Source organism: Sinocyclocheilus anshuiensis, unplaced genomic scaffold, assembly GCF_001515605.1.
Source record: "Sinocyclocheilus anshuiensis isolate Anshui unplaced genomic scaffold, SAMN03320099.WGS_v1.1 scaffold1806, whole genome shotgun sequence".
NCBI lineage: Eukaryota > Metazoa > Chordata > Actinopteri > Cypriniformes > Cyprinidae > Sinocyclocheilus > Sinocyclocheilus anshuiensis.
This window is the reverse complement of record NW_015544228.1, coordinates 10,723-16,174: the sequence shown is the minus strand read 5'-3', so window position 1 is coordinate 16,174 and position 5,452 is coordinate 10,723. Positions and strand designations below refer to the sequence as shown.

The window sequence follows — 5,452 nt, the reverse complement described above, 5'->3', positions numbered from 1 at the left end:
CCTCCCGTGGCAGCTGACGAAGCTGCTGCTCCCCCAGAGGCGGCTGACGAAGCTGCAGCTCCCCCAGAGGTGACTGACGATGCTGCAGCACCCCTAGTGGCAGCCGACAATGCTTCAGCACCCCTAGAGGCGGTCGAAGAGACTGCAGCACCTCATTCTCGTAAACGGAGGAGGGGTAGGAGGAGGAATGGGTGCACCTCACCACCCCTAGAGGCGGCTGAAGAGGCTGTAGCGCCCCTTGAGGGGACCGATAAGGCTGCAGCACCCCCAGCGGTGCCTTATGAGGCTGCAGTTGCTGCAGTGGCGGCCGAAGAGGCTGCTGTGTCCCGAGAGGTGGTTGATGATGCTGCAGCGCCCCCAGAGGTGGCCGACGACGTTACAGTGCCCCGGTCTCGGAAACGGAGGAGGAGAAAGGCTTCCTCCATCCCACATGGCCTGGAGGCCGTCCAGGAGCCCGCTGCTGGCCTGGAGGCCGTCCCAGACCCTCCCAAGCGCCTTGCCCGGCCGGCCCCTCCCAAGCTCCTTGCCCTGCCGGCGCCGCCCAAGCTCCTTGCCCTGCCGGCTCCGCCCAAGCCCCGCTCTCTGCCAGCTCCACCCTTGAGGCAGGCTCTGCTCTTGCTGCCTGTCAAGCTGCCGGCTCCACCCTGGCCTCCTGCCGGGACTCCAGAAGCGCTAGAGCCTCCTGCCCCTTCCTGGTCCCTTTAATGACTTTCTGGGCTGTACTGCTGGCACTGGCTTGGCTCCCCTCCCTCCCTCCCCTCTTTGTCTCTGTGTTTAGATTTTTCCTGTCTTGTGTTTTCTGTTGTGTATCGGTCTTGTGTTAGTTATCTCATTAGCTGTGTGTTTTGTTTTGTGTGAGCACATGGCTTTTGTATTTGTTTCCTGTGTGCCATGTGCTCTCATGTCAATTGCCTTGACCCCACCTATCTTGTTACCTGATTATTGGTTAATTTACCCCACATGTGTTCCCTCGTTACCCTCCTCATTTGCTCTCCATTTATTCTCCTTGTGTTTGCAGTCCCGGGCCAGTTCGTCATTGTATCTCCCTGGATGTGTCCCGTCGCGTCGTGTCCAGATCCTGCCTTGCCTAGCCTTGCCAGCCTGTTTTCCCCCACGGGGTAGTTTTTGTTGTTTATTTTGTTTTATTTTAATAAAAAGCCCTTATCTCCTGCACAATTGAGTCCTTGCCTCATCCCTTCATCCCCAACCCTTACAGTTTTAACAATAATTTATTGTAAACACAGTACATTTCCAAAAACATTACTTTGGAGGACAAAGGGATAAAAGTCCCTTTCTTCTCTTTTCTCCTAATTGTTTCCTTTTTTCTCTTTTTTTCCTTCAGAAACCTTCCAATCGGTTAGCGCGTTCGGCTGTTAACCGAAAGGTTGGTGGTTTGAGCCCACCCAGGGACAAAAATGGCTTTTGCATTTAATTAAAAATTCAAGATTAATTTTGGAAGCCCAAGTCTGTCAATGCTGTAAACAGCGATTATGTTTATTGATCAGGGGAAGTGATCATAATTAAATAAACATGCAAATCATATAAACCCAAATATATATAAAAAGAATGAATGAGAGAAAATATTTGTTTACAGCAAATTTACATTATGTCACTGACTGTTATTTTACTTTGGATATATATATATATAAAAAAAACACTTGTCCCAAACACACAGAGAAAAGAGAGAGACGGTCAGTTTCCTGCAGCTAATGTATAGAAAATGATAATGCCATCTTCAAGAATCAGTTTAAAACGCATCTCTTCCATCTTTATTTGACCCTCTAACTTCTAGAACTCTCTATTCTAATTCTATTCTTAAAAAAAAAACACTTGTCCCTTTTAGACTTGCACTCTATTAATTTGCTGCTTGTTTTCTTTATAAAAAAAAACTAATACTAGCTTTCTAATCTTTGTATTCTATCGGTTTTCTTTTCATTTATTATACCTTTTAACAAAAGCAAAAAAAGACCTCTAACACTAGCTCGCTGTCACAGATCGGCCAGGCTCAACCACCTCCCAATCACAGCGAACACCATCACCTGAGTACTAATCACACGCACCTGTCACGGATCAGCAATCACCCTCAGTTCCCATACAAAAGCACACACCTCACATCACTCCAGTGTCCGATCTCGTTCGTTCGAAGTGCTCGCTCTATCTTTTTTTATTCTATCCGTTTACTTTTTATTTATTATATTATTTTAAAAACCCTTGCTATGTGTACTGAGTTAAGCTAACTGAGACTTGTTATAGCACTTGTATATCGTTGCTCTTTTGTTGATTTTGATTGCTTCCATTGTCCTCATTTGTAAGTCGTTTTGGATAAGCGTCTGCTAAATGACTAAATGTAAATGTATCTGCATCTAGTAAACAACATTGCTTGGGTGATGCTCACAAAGATGGATGCAGCAGAATAACAAAACAAAAAAACTGTAATAATAATAAACAGCTAACCATATTAAATGGAAATATTTCAGAATCTTCTGGAGCCAATATAACATTCAATGCTAATTAATTGGTAATTATAATCCAGAAATATAACTTTTTATGAAAATAAACAGTCAAAAGTTCAAAAGAGAAAGCACGATCTACTAAATATTAGCACTCTGTGATATGTTTCTGTCAACAATGTTTTCTCGCGTCACTAGTTTTAAATATGCAATTTTGCTGGCTAACCAATGCAGAAATGCGACCAGCTGTATATAAACTAATGTAAATAGATGGTAGCAATCATGACATTAAACATTTGTGTCGGACTTGCGTATGTTTTTGTCACATTGGTCTAATGCTTGAGATGCTTCTAATGTTCGCGTCCTCTCGGCCTTGACCTACTGCTCTCCTCCACCAATGCAACATCTAGTCAACAACTTTATAATCATATGTATACATATAATGTAGTGTACTGTATACATGCCGTTTCGTTGTCTATATTTTAAAGGCTCATCTGAAGTTTCCAGCTCCATGCGGCGCTTAGCCTCACGTGTCAAAACAAAAAAACACGAGTACTTAATTGATTGTTGTGCTGGGCGATATGACGGCATATATCTTGACGATCTTGACGATGATATAACGGGTCTGTCGTTAGAGATTTAGCTTTATCGTTTATTTCTCTGTATGTATCAGTAATAGGCCTCATTCACGAGTTATGAATGAATGAAACGCCTTTGTCCGGGTTCACTCTGTCTCGAATCGCGCTCACGGAAAGCGCTTGAGAAACGGTGTCTCTTCCGCGGCTCGGTACGGTTTAAACTCGTTTTTTTACATGATTTGACTGATTTTTACGTAGAAAGGGCGACAGCGCACCGCATTAAAAGAAATGAACATTCATGCTTTCATAACCGCTGGCCAAATTCAGAAACTAAACAAAAATTAAGTCATCTTTGAGAACAAAGGGGCCCCCTGGTGTTTCAGGGGCCCTATGCAGCTTGCATAATTTGCGTATAGGGAGGATCGGCTCTGGGTCCGTGCATTCAATGTGAATTAACTCGCTGGTGTCTGTCATTAATGTTAATTATACAACAAAACAAAGGTAAAAACACTCACTGCCGAATCACTTTTGTATGTTTAAAAAGAAACAGTTCATATCTGAGACAGTGAAGACTATGCAGTGTTTTAATTTTAAACTTTATGCAATTTCTGTAGTATTTGCTTAGTTATTACATGATAAACTGAAAAACGTATTTAATCTTTGTTCTACTGTATTTGTCCTATTGTTTGTAATTTACTTATTTATTCTCATTGTAATAAAAATAAAATAACAAAAATAACTATACTGAGATATATATTGTTATTGTGAAATAATTTTGAAAAATATTGTGAAATTTCTGAAATCCTGAAATTATATTTTGGTCATATCGCCCACCCTTAATTGGTCATATATTTGAGTGTCTCTTTTTAACAATCACTAATGATAACCTAACATTACGTACATTCATTTATTTATTTTAAAGAAGAATTTAGCATGAAATCCATGTTTTTCCATGTTATGTGTAGATGAGCACTAAGCTAAAGAGCCACAAGGTCATGGGAGATGGCGAGTGGATGGCCAGGTTGAGAGCAGTGATATGACCTCTACCAGAAGGTAAAGCAAAGTTACCTCTCATTATATAGTACTGTATGTAGTATGCAGGTCACCTGACAATGGTGCAAACAATATAAATAAACAATGATTCTTATGTTTTCAGATTGAGAAATGCCCCATGCAGGCACGTGAACAGACCACCCTCTTTGGAGGCTCCTTGGCCTACAATTGTTGATTACACACCAATAAGGTAATCTATTTGAAAATGACATTTAATGTAGCATCACATGTCTGTTAAAATGCTGCTTCACTATATTTTATGCCCTTTGGTGACTGTTTTAGCAGCCTGCCACTGCCACTAAGTGTCCTGTTGCTTCAGACACGGCTCCTGGCGAAACTACTGCATCTGCCCCACACTCATTTCTGTAGTTTGTCTATGGTGAATATTTTCTTTAATGCCTACTTAGAATCATTTTGTATTTGTTTGATAGGAGCATAAGTAAAATAAAAGTAAAGTAAAATCAAATCAAAGTAAAATAAAATAATGAAATGAAAATACTGTATGTAACTTCCATCATGCAATTAACTTTGTTTCTCTTTTTAGTTCACTAAGTCACGCTTTGGCGGGTCCAAGTCGACTTCGCTAAAACCCAACTTAGTGGATCGGAGGACCCCCAGCCCCTCTCCTCCACGCTCTGCATCCTCTCCTTCTCTTCCTAGCCCCTCTCCCCCTTCCTGAGAGGACTCCATCTATGCCTCTGTGAGGAAACCCACCCCAGACACCAACACTTGACCGGTTCTTCACCCATCGGTTGATGGTGTGGATGCCCTACCACCTGTGAAAGCTGAGGGTTTTCTGTCCAGCTTATGGCAAGAACCTGACAGGCTACGGTGTCCATGAGAGCTCGGAAGGTCCTGGACATCGACATATATTATCTGATGGTGACAGAGACACTCAGGTGCACTGTGTGTTTGTTTAACTGTCTGCCCGGGACCGGCTTGACCTCCCTCTCCAGAAAATGTTCCGGCTGATCCTGACCCGCAAGTGAGTAAAACAGTGATTGTGAACCGCCAGGGGTCGTTGTATACACAATTCTTGAAATTATTATTTTTAGTCATCAACTATGTTTTTGTCCTGTTGTTTTATGTTTAATAGACAATAATGAGCAATAATAATTCACCGCACTGTCTAGGATATATAATGCAATGACAAATTCATGGGCACAGTTTCACCTAATTACTTAATTTGTTTAGTTAGATCATTTACAATTTGAATAAGAGAACAACACCCAAAAACCTGGGGTAATCATAAAAATTGTTTTATTCGTTACATCATATATATATATATATATATATATATATATATAGATTTCTTGATTGTAATGGGAGCAGTAGATGTTGTATTGCAGTTTTCACATCTATATAGAGGGT

The 5,452-nt window shown here is 41.4% G+C and overlaps 1 long non-coding RNA gene across 1 annotated transcript in view; it reads left to right on the top strand.

Moving 5' to 3' along the window:
- The first annotated feature begins 694 nt into the window (after positions 1-694).
- Positions 695-5,452, top strand: part of LOC107697464 (uncharacterized) — an 8,887-nt gene continuing 4,129 nt past the window's right edge. The window contains exon 1 of the long non-coding RNA XR_001635192.1: positions 695-823. This is a non-coding gene — a long non-coding RNA (uncharacterized LOC107697464). The remainder of the gene's footprint in view (positions 824-5,452) is intronic.